The sequence below is a fragment of the Acyrthosiphon pisum genome, chromosome A1 (genome assembly GCF_005508785.2).
Source record: "Acyrthosiphon pisum isolate AL4f chromosome A1, pea_aphid_22Mar2018_4r6ur, whole genome shotgun sequence".
In the NCBI taxonomy this organism is placed as follows: domain Eukaryota; kingdom Metazoa; phylum Arthropoda; class Insecta; order Hemiptera; family Aphididae; genus Acyrthosiphon; species Acyrthosiphon pisum.
In genome coordinates, this window is record NC_042494.1 from 52335222 (window position 1) to 52357537 (window position 22316).

The following is a 22316-nucleotide window of genomic DNA, read 5'->3' on the forward strand; positions in this document are numbered from 1 at the left end:
AACAGTGTGTGCGGCTGGCGAGGTGGCGGCGGTCCAATTATTGTCATTATAATAATATCATATACGCGCAAGTATTTTACCTGTAAAGTCGGCGAGTTTATATTATATTATACATCGGCACCGCCACTCGAAACGCTCTGTATAATAATATTATAGAGCTACATAATATCACAATCTCTAGATGACGCGTTTCGGTGCGGTCGCAGCGCCGCCGCCGGTTTTACCTGTATCTACGGAAACAAACGAAATAATACAAAATAATATAATACATATAATAAATATATATATTTTTTTCTCCGGTATTCTTCCAATATCGCATTTGTATTATATTATGTGTGTGTGTGTGTGTGTGTGTGTGTGTGTGTGTGTGTGTGTGTGTGTGTGTGTGTGCATTGTATATAACGCACTGCACAAGACACACGCCCTCTATATTCCACGTGAATTATCGGTGTCCCTGGATTCGTGTCAAACCGAAACGTATTCATCTAAATAATGGATTACCATTACCTATTATTAAAGACTGTTTATTTTTTCCCGTCCGATCACGTTCCCGCGGCCCTTGTGTAGTACCTACGATCATTACTACTTACCAGATATTATTATTATAATAATAATTTAACATTTCCGTCGATGCGGCGGACAGCATGTGTCGTCTCGTAGTCGTTATGTGTATTTAGTGTAGTTTTTACGTTGCCTAGGTAAAAACTAAACAAAAAAAGAGGAAAAAATGTTTAATTAACCGGTATTGGAATTGTGCTGCGTGGGTGCGGAGAGACGAGCGCGATGAGGGAGGGGGCGGTGTCCTTTACTTTAATTGTCTGTAATCACACACCTCCCATTATTATACACTACGAATTACTGCAGAGACAACAGTGTAATAACGTGCCCTATTGCTATCACGGCAGCCATAATATTTCGCGCGTTGCCCCGGAACACATATTGTATACACACCAACACACAGGAAACCGCATTCTGCCTTTTCTCCAATGGCACGCAGTAATGGTTATTATAATGATAAATAAATAAAAAAAAATAATAATAATTATCGTAACAGCGTAATGATAATGGTAATAATAAAAATAGTTATTCTAATTCAAAAATAATAATAATAAAAACGCCAACAAAACTACGCGTATCCGAAAGTAATTAAGTATCTCAATTATTATTTTTTCAGCCGCAGAACACGTAAAGTAGTTATTAACCATCATTATGTCGTTCAAAAACATATTTTTTTTTATATTAATTTCGTCACTACAAATATCTATACACACACTTATATATATATTATATATTCCTGCACGTGCAGTATATAATATAGTGGTGGTTTGGTAGGACACGTTACATATTTTTTTTCATTTATCGACACAGATCTTCGCAAGGTAATAATTATCATTGTTTGACTGGATAGCGATAAAAAAACGCACACTGGAACTGCCTAAAATTTTATTTCACCTGTATGCCTATTGCTTGTATGTGCGTGCGTGTGTGTGTGACTATCGACGATCGCTGATGTGCCTATAGTATAAATGACGTAATGTTAATTATTAAAATTGCAAACTTTTACACGTAAACAATCAAATATTGTCGCTATTTGAGCTCTACTGTACATCCGCACGTGAGTTTTTTTTAAACAAATTTTTATATGTGTAAATACACGCGTGTGCGTTTCAAAAGATATTTAAACGTATATTTTGTTTGATCTTTCGTAGAACACGTCGTTTTTTTCCGCTCGCTGCAGTTATAACTACAGACACTCGAAATTAAATCGGAACAAAAAATTATTTTTTTTATAATATTATAATAATAAAAATAGATTTTTTTTTTTTATAAATCTCGTTTACACGGTTTTTTCTCGGCGCGATGACAACACGTCTTGTTAAGTTTTACGGAAAACGGACGGTCAGTCACTCAGTCGGTGTCGGCGGTATTCAGATTTTGGTGTTTCGAAAATAATTCGTTGTGGCACAATATATTGCGAGAAACAAATGGCAATTATAATAATATAATGTTATAATGTACGCTCTGCTCCTATATAGTAGACGTAAGAAGTAGTTAAGAGCATCAGCAGCAGATTAAACACATACCACGACCGTTTGCCAACCGAACAAGAGCACCCGCGTGCGGGTGTGTGTGTGTGTGTGTGAGAGAGAGAGAAAGAGATAGATGTATCTGTATGTCGGATCCGTGGGTGGGGGGTGCAAGAGAGAGTGCGGAGATGAGTGTATACGAGAGGGTGAGAGGAGACGTCTTGCTTGACAAAGAGATTATGCGAATAAATCATCGTTTCGGTCGTTTCCCGAGACCAGTTTTATTTCTGGTGTGTCCGGCAATAACAATTAAACACACACAAAATATATATACATATGTATTATAATCTCTTAGCGCACACATAAATATATGCACATTTAAATAAATTAATATCTCATATGTGGTGTATATACACGAACAACAATCGTAATAATAAGAGTAAATTATATTTTATTAACTCATTTGGCGTTCCTTCAAACTTCTCCGAATCCATATAAATAATAAAAATATATATATATAAAAACACTCTTTGGGTTGGGCCCCGACACTGAATTCCACTGCACTGTCGCTGTGTGCGATATTTAAATAAATAAATAAATATATATATATTTATACTTATGAAACGTCGTCGAGCCCACGCTATTTCGGGTTTTTATTTTATTTTTTATTTTAATTCAAATTAATGACCGTTTCTTTGACACACTTGTCCCCTGCATGCGTGCACAATGCACATATATATATTATATTGTCCCCGTTGTCTCCTATACGGTTTTTAATTAATTCGCATATTTCATTAGAAAACCGACCGCCGTTGCGAGTTCATTAAACAACACAACGCGCGCGCTAAGAAGAAAACGTCCCCGGCTAATTAACGCGCGCGCCCGGTCGTCGGGGCCAAAAAATCTTTTTAAATATAGCACCGACGTGTTTATTTATTATTATTATTTTTTTTTACTCTAACGAGTCTGTTTGAATTCACGTTTAAAAAGTCGAATCCTGAGCAGCGAGTTTCTCGTTGTTTGTTGTTAACGCGTTCTATGGTCACCGACAATATAATATTACCGGGATACTATTACTATATATATTATTCTGTATATACTACAGCTGCTACTGCGATAATCGTAAAAGAACAAATCGTGCGGACGAGGCTGGTTTTTTTTTTTTTAGTTTACTCGGTACAAACGCACACATCGTAAACGGTGTTGTAGTCGGTACGTACATTGATATCGATGGAAACGTCGTTAAAAACGTTAAACGGTTGTCGTACGCAATCGGGTCGATGTATAAATTATAAACGCATTATTATTATCACTATTATTATTGTTACCTATTCTATAACGCGATGACGACGCTCTCCGGTTTACATTATATTTTTGCGTCGTGCGTATGACTCAGAATCCGTTCTCCTCACTCCCCACCACCCTCACCAACTGTCTTTCACCGCGAAATCGGCCGTGTTCGGTTAGTGTGTAAGTCGAGAATTTGTACGTTATGACACCATGTCTTGAAGTTGTTGTTTATCGTTAAACTATAGGCGGCACGGCGATTGCATTTCGGACAGTTGGCGGCCCACCGCAAACGGAGTGACCGAAATTAAGTATTCCATTAATGCGTTTGTTTTATAACCGGACCATAAAGTACGACGGAAGACGACCGCAGTAGGGAGGTGGAATCTAAATAGAAAGAAAAGAATATATATACATAATAATGACAATAATAAAAATTAGAATGTATACCTATAAGGTGCTTGTAATAGTAAGTTATACACAAGAAACGGTTTTTCGTCTCTTTCTCTGCACAGTTATCTCTCTCTCGCTCCCTCGCACCCGACCATTCTGGTCTCTGCTGCATGTGTATGCGCCTCGGCTTTCACGGATACCTATTTTATATCAAAACGAGATTTCTCCGTGTGCGACCTCCTCCCCCTCCCGCGGTATATATATACGTGCGCGAAAATACATTGATTTCAAATTAGCGACGACTACACGTTATATTACTCTATACACACACACACACACACACACACACTAACGCCGTGAGTGTACTTCCATGTATATATGTGTGCGTGTGTGTATGTGTAGAAAGAAAGGAAACAACTGTTAATTATCGCTTCGACATTATATTTATTTTTATATATATACACATACAACCCCGACCGACGACAACGCCCACGTCCTCGGCGGTCGCCGACTCCGCACATTATGAGATTATCTTTTAGTGGGTGTGTACGGTGCGCGTACATTTACGTGCAATAATACTAATGTGACGGTTGTCGGACAGACGAAGAGACGTATAGTGAGAGGGAGAGAGGGAGGCAGAGTGAGAGAGACGAGTTGAAAAATAGGCAAAAATAATAAATTAATGGCGCCCGTTGGGGTGACGTTATGTGTGTGTTCACTTGGCGACGTGTCAACTGTCTTTTAAAGGCTCGTATTGTTCTCAATTAACCGGACACAGGTACATAAGCGACAACAATGCGACGACCGTCGATTTTATATATAATATACATGTAAGGTTATGTGTGACGCGACGCCAGGTCCACACTTCTCTTTGACCATGCGTATTTTTTTTCTCTTTACCCGTCCGATAAATCTTAAATAATGGATTTCAACCTACGGATTATATATATTTTGTTTTCCCTTGTATATTATTCTCGGGCATATAGCCTATTTCGACATTTCGTAGACGCCATTACCTTATTTCAATCCCATTGAACGGCACCGTGAAGTCTTAACCCCACAGCGTGCGTAAAATGCATGAAATACTTGTTTCAATATAACTATTTAAACCCATTATATAGGTCTGACACGACGTTTGTAGGTTTAATACAATATAATATGGTCGCCACTGCAGCAGGTAACAATAAAATACGAATTTTAGGTACCCAAAAACCGTTGGATTTTCTTGATTTTCAGTCTTCCTCGATTCGATTATCGATCGAAATATTTTCTGCCGTGTAAGTTGTGTATCCATTCACCCGCTTACCTATAGTATAATAAAATCGTCTACAGGATTACGTCACAGAACAACAATGTGCAGGGTATAGATATTTAAAACCATTTTGGAATACGTTCAAATCCGTTTGTCGGACGTGTACCAATTATTTTATATATGTATAAATATTATGGTATAATATTATTACATTCGTCGGACCTATATAGTCGCACAATATTTAATATAATAATCGCATAATATAATGACTCGTCGTTACTCGTTATTATTCAACGCTATCCGTACAGCTGTACTTCAGTGGCCCGCTCTTACCCATTATTCATAAGACACGCGACCGTTGAAAAAGTTCCAAAGTGAACGTGGACGAGGAGAAGGTGGAAGAGTTCGCGATGTGTGCGCATAAATGATTGCTGCACATAAATGGTTGTATAAAGTTGTCATCAACTGCACGTTATTGTTTTGAAATCCAAAACCGTTTGAATTTGTATTTTTCTTTATCGGAAAAAAGGACAAATCAAATGGTTTACTCGGATATAGGTTTATTTCATTCATCTATCGGTCCGTCGCCGCTGCCGTCGTGTATACCCACTATACATACTATTACTTTATATACCTACACACATTCGAGCCTTTTCGGTGATCAATTTTTCAAGATTTTTACACGTTTTAGCGTCCAATGGGAAATATATATGCATATATTTTTGTTTTACCTACTCCACACTTCGGCCGTTTTATTTATTTATGCGGCGGAACGTATTGTAGGAATAAAAACGTATCGCCAAAAGCCGTGTTTGTAGGCTCTCGTCTGTCGATTGCGCCGAGTTTTTTCGGAGAACATATCATGCGCTTACCCCGCCGCCGCTCTTGCAGAGCTCTTTTTTCGTCTTATTTCGTATGCGTATTGTATGCATGGGATTTTTCCCAACAAAACTGTTCTCCTCATGTAAGAAATAATAAAAGAAAAAATTATACATATAAGTATATAATATAATGTATAGGTATATATATACGCGAACAAGAAGGTATGCATTTTCCCGACGTCTACTTATTCTTATGGAAATCTCCCCTTTTTTCTTTGCCCCCGCTCCGCCCGCTAGCGCACAGGTTCTCAACCGCCTCCCTATCCTTCTTTTTTCTCCCTTTTTTTGTCTTTTTCATACATGTTAAGTTTCTCCGCTCCCGTTTTTCATTATTACGTGTTCTTTCAGTTTCCCGCATTCAGACTAATGTATATGTATGGGTGCCCATTTCCATTAAAACTTTTCCCCGTCGTGCCGCTGCTAACCATCCATCCCCCTTCGCCATATCATCCCCCCCCCAGCCACCGCCGCCTCTCGTGAACCCGTCACATCCGTGGCTACTATTTTCAAGACGTACGTATTTTATTAATGCCCGCCCGCTCCTCACCGTCGCCCCATTAGACGACCGTTGAATTATTAAACCGTTTTCGTTCTTCCTTTATATGCTCCCGTCCGGCCTTTGCAGCCTGCACATAAAAAGCGGCGCTTTAACATCGTGTGCGTATATTATTTTATTATATAAGATGGTAATAGATAATAATATACGTATATATGTATAGCTGCGTTTTGTTGTCCGCTGTCGCAGTAACTAGGCCATACCCGCGGAAGAGTTCGTTATTATTATCGGTATTAATATTTTAATATGTATTATAATAACTATGATATATATTATAGTGGTACTCGCGTATAGATGTAATAATAAAATAATAATAATTTACGAACGCTAAGTGGTTTGTGCAATCGAGTGCGGCAGGTTGAACGCGTGTGAGCGTAAATAGAAAACGTCACGACGACGAATGCGCCGGCGTGTTTTTGCATTAACGCACATTTATTATTATTATTATTTTTAATTATTATCACTTGACAGGTATTTTGAGGATATTTTTTAGACGCGTTTTCCGAATACCACCGCGGCCTCGCGTCTTTGAGCCCGCGCCGGTTTTTATGAGTCGCAGACAAAATATCTTCGTGTACACACACACGCGCGCGCACGCATTTCTTCGTTCTCCACTTTGTTTTTTTATTACCAACACTGAAACCCGTTTGCCCGCATTTTTTTTTCATTTTAATGTCATCCGTGTTAATTGCCCCGCCAGCCACACGTAGTGTCTGTCTGTGTGTATAAAGGTGCAAAAATATCGGCACGGTCGTATCGATTGAGCCGACAGAGAGGGAGTGAGAGAGAGTGAGAGAGAGTGAGAAAGGGAGTAGAAGAGAACCGAAAATCGTGTATATAAATGGTATCGGAATGAGTTTTAATTAACAGTAGGACAGCGTGTGTCTTTCTGTTATTTCTTTCTTTCGTATTTATTTTTTATCATTCTCTCCGGCTGCTTGGACAAAGGGGCTTAATTAATTATATGATTGATCGGGCCATTAGGTACCGGCGTAGGCGACTCATCAATACCTATCTGATTTCGCGTCGCACGCAATTTATAACCTCAATGACAACGCGGGTCTTGTGTTTCTTCTCCGGTTCAATTAACCCCGTCGGGGCCCCGCGAAGGTGATTAAAACCGACACTTTGGGTTGTCATTTCGATAGTGTCGTCGTCGCAGCCGCCTTCGTAGTTTGTGGGAATATTAAAATTAGACGCTTCTTCTCGCTGTATATTATAGTCGATTATTGTATGGTTAATGGTTATATACTGTATCATATATATTGTTCTTTCGTCCATTATATATTTCATTAGGCATATTTGTCCGGAAAAATATTATTTCAACGATTTGTTCCACTGCCCAGACCCCCCCCTCCCCCCAGCCACCGTGTTATTGTGTCTGGTAATGAAAACCAAAGGAGGATAGTTGGTGGCACACTGCTGACGGATGTCAAGTGCCCACTTACGTTTTGACGCGTCCGGCAACCGGCCAAAGAATTACTGCCCATTTCTTTACCCACATTATATTATGATTTTGCTAACAAATCGTTTCCCATATGCGGTTCACTTCCACGGCGTGAAACTCATTCTTTCAATATTAATTTTTAATAAAAAAAAAATTGTTATATTATATTACAAGTAGGTATACCTACAAAACCATGTTCGTTTTTATAATTTTTTCAAAAAAAACATATTTAGTTAACTCGTAAATAAATCTTCATTTATTTTCTAAATATGTTTATAAGTACTCTCCTTATAAAAACCGTTTAATTCTTTATTTTTATTTTTTGCCTCGAGGCAAAATCTATTTCAATTCATTTTCAAGTGTGGTTTTGTAAGTTTACAAATAAAATACCGTGCAACAAATAGTTTGGTTGTATCTTTAAGTGCGATTATTCTATAAAATATTTTAAATGCGAAATATATAGTTACGGACGTTGAGGTAAAACAGGTTTTCAGTGCCCAGCGCATTATTTCCATATATATTAACGAAATGGCAAAGACGTCTTTGTTTGAAGATTTCACTGTCGGAATTAAGTTTAAGTATTTAAATCAAAATTTATTCCAAACAACGTAAACGTAATAACTTGTTTCCAATCGATTTAAGCTATTTGTTATGGGCCAGCAGCTAGCAGTGGAATTTTTCGTAATATTGAATAATAATAATAATAACAGCACAAAGTCCCCATAAACTCATTTCAATTTTCTTTCGGACCATATTGCTCGGGTCCTTCAATTATACCGAAGAAGGACGAAGGAATGAGGTAGAGATGGTAGAGATGATTTTCCCCTAAAGACGTCCTTTCTCGATAATATTTAATATATTTAGGAATGCGACCCTACGAAAATATTGGGCTTAATGAAAAAATATATTACCCGATTTCTCGTTCCCGGCATTTGCTCTGATGAAACGGCCACGAAGGGTTCTGAAGGATTTGTTTATTTACAAATCGAAGGTCAAAAAAATGTCTGGGTTAAACGCTCATTTTTTAATAATCTTTTTTTCATGTCTATAAATATATTGTGTTTATTTCGGAGAAAAAAATACTCCCCTCGTCATTTGAAATTAATTCCTTTTTACACGATCGTTGAACATGAAATGCCACTAATTAATCGCTGAATAAAATTGCTACGGTCATTAAAAAAAAAAATCTCCCCCATTGCAAAATACTTTTCTCGTTTAAGACGTTAACAGTGTTTTTTTTATATTATTATTATTATTCGGTGTAAAAATACTAAACTAATTTTTTTATTACATTAAACTTTTCATCGTTGTTGTTTACATCGGTTTTTAATTGCTGTAATAAACACGAATTTCCAACGGTACGACAGTTTTCCCCCTCTGGGTATCAAGTAGTATTAAATTTCGCGCGCGGTTTTACAAGCACAATTAACGCAGCAACAGTTTACCGTCAAGAATGAATTAATTAAATTTCCATATTTTCCGTCTATATAATTTCATGACTTAAAAGCGGCGTTATTTAACAGGACATAAAGAGGGGCTTTAGTCGCCTCCCCTCGTCGGACGTTATTGCACGTAAGTGCGCAGGATGTGACATTGTACAATAATAATATAGCAATAACGTGTATAGGATTTCCAGCGTTTTGGCAGGTTTAAAAAAACGAAATATACGCCATTCGTTTGTTATAATTTTTAAAAGTTTGTCAATTTAAAGAAATTGTTCTCGAAAATGAATTCAAAGTTTCATGCATATACCTATGTGATTTTTATACGTGCCTAGTAACTATACCTAAACATATTATATGTATTATAGGTAAAGTATTAATACCACGCGTCTTGGCGTCTGCAAGAGGGTTTTTCCTAGCTTACGACGTGTGCGCGTATATATGTGTGAACGTATAAATTGGCTAGACGGTTTATTTTTTCTCCCTAAACACGCAGTGCAAATAGGAAACATTGTACGATAGGATTTTCCGCTATTTACTACGACACACCGCCACAACACTATTCTACGACTACTACTACTACTACTACTATTACTGCCCCTGTTGCTATATATACCTACATTCTATACCACTAATACAGCAATACTACAACCGCACGACTGTATTTATGTGCACATGTGTGTGTGTGTGTGTGTGTGTGTGTGTGTGTGTGTTCGTACCGAAGTCGTTACTTATATACGACCTATAAGCGCGCGTTGGTGCGAAAATTCCGGAAAAACCATCGACCGGCGCGGCAGTTTTCTCTCGCACACACGCACACTCGTACATTGCAAGTTTCTCGGGTATATGGTCGTTTTTAATTTCTGCGGGCGTCCGGGCAAAAACAACGGGCGGTCAATTAAACCCACCGCGCGTCTGTGCTTCCTCTTCTCATGCACGCAGTGCTCACGTCGTCGCTTATATATAGAAGAGCGTGTGATCGGTGGGTGGGCGGGCGGGCTGCGGGGAGAGCGTGTTAGCGGCGGCATCGACGACGGGTGGATGGGCGGGCGGGTGGTTAAATCGCCGGGGTACCAGGCGCCGGCCGGACAAACGACGCGGTCTTTAATGAGCTTTTGCGCGTTCATTCTGGCAACGCCGCCGCCACCGCCCGGCCGTCCGCCTTTGCGTGAGTGTGTGTTATTCGCATATACACGCATGTATATATATGACGAACGGTGGACTTGGGACGACCGCGGTGGTGGGGAGGTAAGTTTTTCCCCACTCGGTTTAGGCTTTTAATTAATGGAAAAACCCGTGGTATGTGTGTGTGCTGGTGCGAGCGGAGAGGGGGAGAGGCGAATGGCGACTCTGAGATATGCCCGGGACCCGAAACGTAAGTATCCAATTTATCTAATTGTTGAAGACCTCGGCAGAGAGCCGGACGGGGTACGACGAGGATCGACGCAGTGGTGTAAAGGGGGGGGGGGAAGACAGAGAAAAAGAAAATAAGGAAAAAAAAAGAATAACCCCCGCGCAGTATAAACCATCGTATAAACTGCTGCAGCTCGGTCTTGGAACGCGTGTGTGTTGTATTTGCGCTAGCTCGCGTGTGCGTGTCGGTGGGGATGATGGCAGGAGAGAGACGAGGGGGGGGGCGGTGTTAGGTTAGGAAATGAAAAATAATGGCTGGACTCGGGTCAATATTAATAACGGCCGGCCGTCGCTTAATTAATGTATATATATATATTATTTTATCGACGGAAAAGAAAATTATATATAACCGCCGAGTTTCGTGATTCCGAGGGATGTGATGGCAGTGCGTCATAATAATATGTGGACGAAACAAAAACGATAATCTCACCAGCGGCTAATTAACGACGACGACGACTGTGGATATCGTCACGACGACCGCCACTTGCGAGTTTACAAGTAGACGCACGTCTGCGTGCGCGGGTGCGATATAGCGTGTGGTGTTAACGTTTCAGCGTTTGGCGTTCGAGCCCTTGACCTAGTCACAGGTGACGTCATCAGGGGCGCGAATCCCCGCGGACTTCCATTCATCTATCGCCGCCGGCCGACGGTCATCCCATTGAAAAAACGCCGTCGCGGTACGAATATACACACTCACACACACACTTAACTGCGGCGGTGCAGCGTTTACACACACAACCCGTAAAGCCGGAAAAGGGTGTTTTGTGTGATGTGTGTGTGTTTGTGTTTTATTGGTTTTACGCACTTTGTAAAAGTCCATCGCACTCGGTTTCCGCACACCGCAAACACGGGGTGGTGGTGACGATGCAGGTCGCTGTGGTGTATATGTGTATATTATGTAATTATTTCGTCAACCGAGAACTGACAACAACATACGTATATACATCATGACTATATAATAATATACCTATGCAAGGGCGCCCGCGGGGAGAGGGTAAAGGGAATACTGTCCCGCCTGAGAATTTTTAACTGCATGTGCCTATTTGTATGTAAATATATCACTATATATATATATAACTAATATCAGATTATAATTGATGAGTAATTTTCAATTCTTGCCCAGGGTGGGATCTTATTCTGCGGGTGCGCTTCAATATATTATAATATTATGACGTGCTTACACACAGAAACACACGATTCGCCTCTGGTGTGGTTGCCAGATTCCTGCTTTGTGCAGCATGCGTACGTCTGCACAGATCCATAATAATAGGTATTATTTGCATGCATGATGATGCACACGATTTTCGTGTTTTATCGATATTAATTAATATTATTGAGCAGTCATAGAAATCCGAGCTGATAATGTCTGCGACAAACCGCAAAATTTTTTGACTGCTGCAGTAATTTCGAAAGTATTATAATATCATAATGTTCCTATACGGAACGTGTCTAAACAACGGTTTTAGGGCGTTCGTAGGTCGACAATGTGGTCCGTATTCTATGTGTGATTTATAATATAATACCGGCAGTGCACGTGCATATATATATATTATAGATAAATCATTGAATCGTTATTCCGCCTAGTGTTATATTTTAAAACCTCGGTGGTGGTATCGTGTATTGTTGTAGGCGACGATTTGAAATGAACGTGTGTGGGTTGACAATGTGATTTTCAAAGAAATGTCAAAATTCGGTTTTTACCTGTGTGTGTGGTCAAAACGATCGATAATAATATGATGACGGTATACCTACACGCGTGAGAGCTGCTGCAGCGTATAATAATTCTTTGACGAACAAAATCCTTTTTAATACCACTGACATGACGTTGACTTATCGACGGTTTCGGCTGTACGTATTTATTTCTTTCTCACTATTCAACAACGTTTATACATTATTATTATTATTATTATTCTGTATTACTTAAAAATCATATTGTACCGTGAAAAGATATTATTTTCATTTGACCAAACCGTTCGGATCCCGAAGACGTTAAAATCGACAATGACTCTTTTGTTGCAGTATAACTGAGAGAAGCGTTCGGGTGGGATTCGTGCAAGGTGTTCTATATATAGTGTACAAATAGTCATTTCCGCCCTATCCTATTATTTATCGCCGCGCAGTAATGCCGAGATAATTCTTCGAATCTGTCTCGGTTTTGTTCATTGTGTATGATCATTCACTACCTATATAAATTGATTTTTGGATTCTGAGGTGCATCGTATTAAAGGTAGGTTACTAGGTACATAAATAAAATGTGATATTGTGTGCGCGAGGTGACAACATAACGTTTTTGTTGAACAATTATTTGGTCAAAAATTTGTGTTTTTGAAAATTTTGATAGATTTTCGGAAAATAATTAATATAGTATTAAATTGTGGCAGTGCGATAAGATTTGTACGTGCTAAATCAAACGGCTAAAGATGCCTAAAATATAACATAGTGTTTTGGTGTTTACAGGCTGGTTTGTCGGCGAGAGAGTGAGAGAGAGGTGATCATGTATAACTGGCAGTGCTATCTTTGGGTCGCGCCGTCAACTAGTGTCGTCCGCCGCCCGACCGCGCGCTCAACGGGCTACACTCGTAGCGCGTCTTTTTACACCGCGCAAATAAAATTATTCATTACGAAATGATTTCTGGTTTTTTTTTAATAAAGGCCGTTCAGATATGACGTGTCCCATCGTCACCGATGATTTCTCGCACAGTATTTTGACGGGGTAATGATAAAAATAAATTAATTTAGTATAGTAATAATATACGAAGTACCTACTCAAAGTAGATATTCAAAATAGTATAGGTAATATATAATATATAATTATAATATTAATTTGCGTGCGGCCTTCATCAAAGGCGTAAAAAAAAAACGCTGACGACGCCTCGAGCACGATTAGCGAATCCGATATTATTGTATATGTAATATTTTTATACGCCTTTAGGGGTCGCGTTATTCTTGTCGCTTCTTCCCTTCCGATTTTTTTCCTCATAATATTTTTTTTCGTATTTCGTTTTACGCATTTCTGCGATCATAATTACTTTCGGTTTTCGGTCGCGCACACCCTTCCAAGGCGCGCACTCACCCGTCCCCCGCCCCGCCACTTCACAACAGCCCGATCGGCCACCGTCGTCTCCGTCGTCACCCTTCGGAGGCCGCCGCCGCCGCCGCCCTCTCCCCTCCGACCATCCGACGCAGCCGCCCCGCGCGACGGCGGCGACGGTTTGACGTGCCGCATGCAAAACATCCCCACCACCGAGCGCGCGAATGGGTGGGGACCGGTCAGGACTCCGCCCTCCGTGCCCATTGCAGGGGAACCGAACCGAGCGCACCGGCACGTCGCGCACCAGTCTCCCGGCACAGAGCGCGCCCTCACGTACTGCTAGTGTCGAGTGATTTTTTTTTTCCATTTCAAACACTAGAACGCATTATTATTTTTCAAAAATTATTTTCCGTTTCGGCCGATCGTTGTACATAATAATAAATGTTTAGATAGTATAATATTATTGTGTTTTTTTTTTGAAAAATATTTTTGTCCGTGTGCTAAACAGTGTTTTCGTATTATAATATCTTATACCGTAAAGCCGACGGTGTAAATATTATTAAATATATTCGTTAATCCGTCTCGCCGTCGTCGTGTGCGTTCGTCCGTCCGTGATATTTCAGTTCGTCCGTTCGTTCGTTGCCGCCGCGACATTCGCAGTTTTCGAATAAATAAATTTCGGCTTATAAAAAGTGTGTTTGTGTGTGTTCGCATGATTTTTCTACCCAGAGGATAGCAGAATTATCATTTTGGATGTCCAAACGACATGTTTAGAGGTATTTTGATCGACCCGATTTTTTTACTAAATAATTGTCACAATTCATTATTCTTGTAATACCGTATCTTTATATCGTGGGTGGGTTTTGTCGCGTATTTTCTGTTGCGTACCTATATGTAGGTAGGTTGTTTACCAAACTCTGACTTTAGCCATTTCCCTGGAGATTATATATTTTAAAACCGCGTTACTATTATTATTTTTATTATTAATATTTTTCGTATTTTTTTCGTGTACCTACCTATAGTTTATATATAGATAATACGTATTTATTATATAAATTTGATACAAACACCAATCTAACGCTTTTTCGTTCGTATATTAATTAGAAGTCCAATAGGTAATTAGGAGCGTCGATTTTCGGTCGGTTAAAAGTCCACCGTATAGTGCGTGTTGAGTGTACATATAACTTCGTATAATTTACTTACGAGATTGCCAAAACAAAGGCTTGTGTCACCACGTGCTCGCGACATATCTAAGCACTCACGCGCAATATTAATTTACGTACGTTATCAGCAATATACCACACGGAGGTGTATAGGTCGCGAGATAAATCAGAAAATTCGTGTGCGCCGGAAGTTTATGTTTTATTTGTTTTTATTATTAATTAAGTCATCGGTAAATATTACGGCGTAGGTATTATTAATTGATATAGGTAGCGTTATAAAATTTTGTTTTCAATGTCGTATACTTGAGTACTTTATATTATTATGTTAGATCAATTGTTTACTTGTTTTTTATTATTGTATTATTCTACCTGCTGCTGCGACAGCAGTAGTATATTATACCATATGTCTACATATATATATACCTATATATTACTGAGTTTTTTTCGTCTCTCGCTACTTTGCATATTATCATATAGTCTCCCCGCGGACGAAACGCTCGTGCCGAACCAGTTTCACGAGAAATTCAAATGAGACGAAAATTTGAAGTCTATATCCCCGCGCTTCGTAATGCATGTACCTTATAATGCTTTTATTGATGCTGGGGCCCGCGCGCACGTGGATAGCTGCACCGGGGGGAACGCCGCGCTTATGTAAATTTCTCGGGCTCGTGACATAATAGGTAATATTATATTATGTATAGGTAGGTACATAACAAAATATTATAATAAACGAAATTTTATCCGACTTATGACAATGACATGTTTGGTTATTTTTTTTCGATTTATACAAATCGTACATATATTGCATATTATAATATATTATTTTATTATTAATTATACTTTCGAAACGGGATTAATGTGCATGTTTTGGCCATTTCGAAGCTATACGCGGGCGCTACGTACTATAACCACGTCATGCAATAAAAATAATTGCGCAACACACGAGCCTCGCGTTTTAATCTTTATTAATTCCTTATAAATAAAAGCGCACACAAATGTTTCTCGGTAATGACTAATGAGTAATAAAGTATAATTACTGTGTTAAAAAAAAATAATAATAAATATAATATAAAAAAATAATAATAATAAAATATACTCGTTTGTGTGTGTATATACGAACGTTTAGATATATATATATATTAAAACGCGTGTTAATTAATGAAGGAAAAATATGGGTTCCAAACGGCTTTGAAATTATTTATGTCGAATATTATATTTTATTTGCCTGTCGTGTTGTTTATCGCTCCGGGAACGAAACCGCGGTAATTACTATATAGGTACTCGCGGCGGCCGGCAGACTAACTAAAACTATAGTAATATATAATATAATAATATGATTAATTGGACTCACGAATGTTTTTTAATTAATTAAACGCAATTAAAAACTTACAATAGGAAAGATCGTTTCTGGACAATCGAACCAGTCGGCGCGCGGCCAGGACTCTTGCAGCGTGCATTCCGGTTTTTTCGGTGCAAATCGATTTTAGTCGAAGCAATAATAGGTACAATATATTATAGTACCGGTCGAAAAAAAATTCATATGAATATAAAGTCCCGAGGGTAATTATAAATAATAACAACTCTCGACCGTGTGCGGACGGCTGTTATAATAATATTATACAATATTATAGTACTTTTGGTTTTTACGACATTCGTTTCCCGTTTTGACGCGCGCATACACACACACTCACTTACAGCCTACCTCTATAATATATATATCGTATATTGTAATTATATTACCTATATTGTATAATATATACGAGTATTTTATCGGCTGATACCGCACACGTTCAAACTTGTGTTTCCGAACACGCGTGGTGCTGTATAAAAAGCATAACTATTTTATTGCTGCTATATCGTCGTGCGGTGTCCTACGCGCGATTTTTGACATTTTACGGCGGACACCCTCCCCCTCCCATCACCTCGAACTTGGCGCGCGAGCCGTCTAACCGTTTGTTGGTTTGTTTGTTTTATTTTAGTTTTTTTTTTTTTTTTAATTTCATTTACAACATTATCGAAAAAATAAACGGTCGTATAAATAAAAAATAACGTTCCACTCGCGTCGCCGTCGTCGGTTTCTTTGCTTTGGGTATTTTTTTTCTCCGAGTCTGCGTCCACCGCGCGGTCCCAAGGACCATGAATAATTAACGAATCCGTGCGAGAGAACCGAGTATAATTAATAGACTTGCGTGGGGAAGAATTAAAAAAAAGTAATAACGTATATGTACACATATATTATGTTATATTATATTATATTAATAATATATACCTGTATAATATATCGGCTATCGCCGTCGTAGTCGTAAAGTCGTCGGCGGATGGTCGTCTCCTCTCACCGAATAACGAGAATTACTGGTTTTTTTTTTTTATATATTTTCGGTGACCACCACGTTTCCCCCCGCAGCGGGTTGCCGGGTCAGAGACAATGTTATCGCCTCGAAATCTCGTCGTGTTTTATTATCTGGTTTCTGTGTACGCACGCGTATACGTATATTCATATTATATATTTGTATATTATATATTATAGTACCTATTCCGCGCTATCCGCGATTAGGATACCCGATGATTTTATATTCCAGTAGCGTTTTTAAATTTTTTTTTTTCTCCGAAAATCATACTATTTTCATCTTCTATCTCGTGCCGTCATTATCGCCGCTGCAGCAGCCGCTCTCGCCGACAGCTCTTCCATGTATATATGCCTAATATACACAAAATGGGTGTACCTATATTATGACGTCTTCGTGTCGTTTTGTATAAACACTATAAACGACACAATTTGATTACTAGTATAATAATAGTGTACCTATACTATACTATTGTGTATATTTATTAATTTTTAGAATATTTGGGGGCGTCCGTTCTTATTGTATCATCAGTCAATACTAGTGTTTGGGATGTGTATCGCCTTAAAAGCTCTATAATAATAAATTATAAATAAATAAATAGATACCTATTTTATGCCGTAAAAATATCAAAGTAGTACTTCCAACAATCAAATAGGTATGCCGTGACATTATAATTAAGATGCATTAAACATTTAATCATCATTATTCTTTCAAAATATACTAAACATTTTTTAACAGATTATTAATAGAATTACTTGCACCTATGATACTCGCACTTTCGCGAGTTAGGTAAGACACCAACATATTAATACGGCAATACTTGTATATCTGTAAAAGCATCATGTATGACACGTTTGGGTAGCGTGAACAAACACATGTACGCGATAAGTGTTAAAACCAATTTTATTATTATGTTCTTTTAAATTTGAAATTTAAGAAAAATTACCTACCATGTATATATAGTTTTCAATAAATTATCTTTAATATTAAAAAGAATCAAACATTTTTTCAATATATAGCTATAAAAAAGACTAAACATGGGCTAAATCAAATGTACCTATACCTACCTAATGTAGAAGTATTGCTGATTGTACTTTTCATACCTGCGCAAACAGATTTATAATTTGGTTTGGTATGTATATGACTAAAAGATAGAAATTATTTTGTAAAAGTCATGATCATTTTAATCTCATTGGTCATTACTATATTAGTATATATTATTATTGTTAAACTATATATAATAATAGATGCCTTATATTGATGACGGATACATGCAAAAATATAATAATTTTTGCGCGTACTAATTATAATTACACGTATACAACGTACGCGAATGCGATGCATTATTATTATAGAATTCTCGATTAGGTACATAATACTATTATTATACATATATATCTACCTAGGTATATAGGTAGGCGTCTGTTTCGCGTGAAGGCCGAGTTTCTCACATATCGACAGTAATAATTTTTAGAACGGATGCATAATATTATAATAGTATATCGTTCGAGCTCGTGTATATATATAATATATATACTGCCCTCCTAATAGCTCGTACCTATTATACGTCGTTGATCGGTGTATTAGTTTTTTGTCCACTTCCCGCAAGTCCGGGCGATTTTTTAGTTCTTCCCCCCGTTTTCTGCGAGATTCGAATTCGGCCTCTACCGAGCGTTTCGTTTTTAACCGAGACGTCTGGTCCCGAGAACAATGACGATTGTGCGTGTGTCGTGTGTGTTGTGTGTATACATATTATACACATATAAATGTATAATGTGTGTATGTTGTGCGCGCGTTTGACGGACCTCATTTGGAATTCAAGATGGCCGGTGTCGCCGGGCCGGTGCGAGGGCGGGTGGTGGTTATTATTATGTGCCGGTGTTTTATTCTATTTCATTTTTTTTTTTCGTTAGCGCTGGTAGTAGTCTTGTTCTGGTCGGATGATGAATAGGAAAACGGCAATTATATTATCGTCGTGTCGCCGACGGGAGAAAACGCGAAAACCGCCGTCGCTCGGCTGTATATAATATAGTACCTATATACTATATACACATATAGGTACGCCCGATATTTGTAATTGGTATATATGGGTAATAAATTTACGTGTTTTCACGTGACCGAGCCGTTCGCCGACGAAATCTCCGACGGATTTTTTCGTTCCTCAAAAAATGCAGCTCCGGGGGATGTTTACTAATTAATACCGGGATAAAACAAAAACGAAAAATATTTGTTATAGGTAGGTATGCCGGGTACCCGGAGGCCGCGTGCATACGTAATTAACGCGCGAGAGAGCTAGCTCGCGCGCGCGCTCTCGGATAGCGTGATTTATCATTCGAACAGGTGTGTTTCTTCTTATTATTATAATGTGTATTAAGAAAAAAATCATCGTGTTCGTATGCTGCATTGCAGCGTGTGCGGGAGGACATGCTGCTTATGGGTAACACAAAAAAAAACACGTAAAAACGATCTCATATTAAACTATTCCTATAAAAATACCTGACATAAAATACATTAGATAAAGCACACATATTACGAACATTTACAAAAATTAAAATTAAAAAAAAAGTAATCGTTCATAAATACTTATAGATAAAACCTATAGCGCGTGTGTGCAGGCCCGAGCAATCGCCTTGTAAATTGGGTTAGAAAACTATATTTGTCTTTAATTTTATGTAATGTATTATTGCCAATTAAATAAGAACAAATCGACAGAAATCATAATATTATACAATATGAATAGTTATAATAATAATAATAAACTTGGTATGTTCGTTCATAAAATTTATCACTTTTTAATATTAAAATAATAACTGATTACGAACAAATATAATAATATGATCCTTGCACTAGTTTGTTCCTATTAATTACATCAATTTCCACGTTATTGAACTAAAAATGTCTTTTTTCAAACGGGGATTGCGAAAATTTAATAATTCTGTTCCACTGTGATCTCGTACCACCATAAAATTAAAAAAAAAATTAACTTAATGCGTTATTATTAGGTAGATACCTCTATTAGATAAATGCGTTCTACGTCATTTATTATAGCGTGTTTAAAAAAAATACATTAATTAAAATGGATATAAACAAAGTAATTAAAAACGTAAATGTTATTATATTATAATAATTAATGATGTAAAATCGCCGATATAAACTTTAATGTGTGTATCCGTTGTATTATGTAACGCGTTTTGTTGATGTTTTTTTATACGTTTCGTCATATGCACTAGGTGGATACAGCATTCGTGTATATATCTATCTGTAAATGCGTGTAAGTGCGTCCTCTATTTGGGGCTCGTTACCACACATTACTTATAGATACTGCGGTCGGGGGTGAGAATAATAAAATAAAAACTATTAACTGTATATTATATACCTACATATAAATGATATAAGTATACCCGTATATAATAGCACAGACCACTAAAATCGTCTGTCCGTGAAATGATTCGTTTATCACGTCGTATTTGGTGGGGCAAGGCGTTCGGGGCAAATTACTACTTCGGTTTCCACTGGAAACGCTACCCCCGCGACGGTCATCTGTGCAAATGAACACGCGCAGGCTCTCGCCGTCGAGCGAGCTTTTCCTCCTCCCGCCGAATGGCGGCGCCAATGGAAAATCGGAGGAAGGGCTCGTGAATACACGATATTTTTTGTATCCACAAGCACTGTTTTCCGCTCTTACAGTATTGTATTCCTAAATTTCCTCTATTACCGTAGCTGGCGATTTTTCGGTCCCCCGCGGCCACGTGTTCTGTCTCGTTCGATCAATTAAAAGCGGATACGGACCGCGGACGGTGTATAAAATATAAATGCATATTATTATTATTATTATTATTATTACTATCATTACCATCATTATACTATAACGTTACATGTATATAAATACGCGCAATATCTACTTACCTATATGTGATTCATACCGTCTATATTACCGTCGCCGCCTACGATCGGTGTCTTGTGTGATGAGTTTTCAAAAACAAAAAATTGTATGTTATGTCCCGAAGCCGCGTTTGCCGCCGAAGATCTCTCGGCTCGGACTTCTTGGCGTCTTTAATCGCTGTAGGTACGCCCATAAATACATATATATATATATATATATTAGTATCCCGATGTGTAATTATTACCTTGTACCGATAGTCGGCCGCCGCCGCCGCCAGTAATTATCCTCTAATTTGTCCCTGGTAGGCGGTGTTTTGGCGCCAACAATTAACCCCCGAAAAGACCTCTGCTTCACTCGCACCCGAAGGTGGTTGCTTCTCCAAAGAGTATTATATAATCTATATAGGATATAGGTATACCACGAGTGCATATAAACGGCCGCGTCAAAACGTCGGAAATGTCGACCTGGATGTTCGGGTGCGCGAAGTCAGTCCTCGGCGGAGGAAATCGGCCGTTTCCTGTGCGTCGTAGTCGTCATTTCCTCTGTCCCACATCCGCGCGCGTTTTTCCGCAGAATGGTCGTTACTCGCAACGCTTAAAAATATTTTTTTCTCTAAAATAATTGCGGATAAACAAAATATAATGGAAAATGAATTAAACGGTTTTCTGTAAAAACGAAATAAAAATAAAATAAAGAAGACGTTGCGTGCACACGTACCTACCTATATTCTATAATACCTATTATATGATTGTATTCCTCGTTCGGGAATTATGTTAATGTTGTTGCAAAACACAAAAGAGCATTGTTTTTATCCGAATTCGTGAACGGAATGAATTATACATTTCGCGGACCGGTTGTGTGCGGCGAACGCGAAACTGGTATACACTGTATATATATAAACGTGGGGCGAAATAAAAATAGCAGAGAAATATTAACTAACGATTCGCCAAAATGTATAAAAATATATATTCGGACGGGCTTGATTAGCTGTGGCGGTTTCCGAACAATGGAAGCGTTAGTGTCACATACCGCGACAACAGCTGTACATCACCTTTTTCTTCACGGACGACGGACGAACGCGAATTAAGACGGACACGTATCGAGTTTTTTACATTTTTTTTTCGTTTCGTTGGAATTGTGTACCTGCTATAGACAGAGACTATGTAGTACGCTTAAGTATATTATATAAAATAATA

General features: G+C 38.3%; 1 protein-coding gene across 5 annotated transcripts in view; it reads left to right on the forward strand.

Annotated features, from left to right (window-relative positions):
• LOC100161293 (zinc finger homeobox protein 3) overlaps nucleotides 1-22316 on the forward strand; it is a 106086-nt gene that overhangs the window by 14747 nt on the left and 69023 nt on the right. For 2 of the 5 annotated variants that reach the window (XM_001952819.5, XM_008180215.3), the window contains exon 1: nucleotides 14199-14505. The exons of 2 other annotated variants lie outside the window; for them this stretch is intronic. The gene's annotated coding sequence lies outside the window, so the exon portion shown is untranslated. Of the gene's footprint in view, nucleotides 1-14197; nucleotides 14506-22316 lie in introns of those variants that run through there. One more of the 5 variants, XM_008180213.3, reaches the window with a different exon arrangement.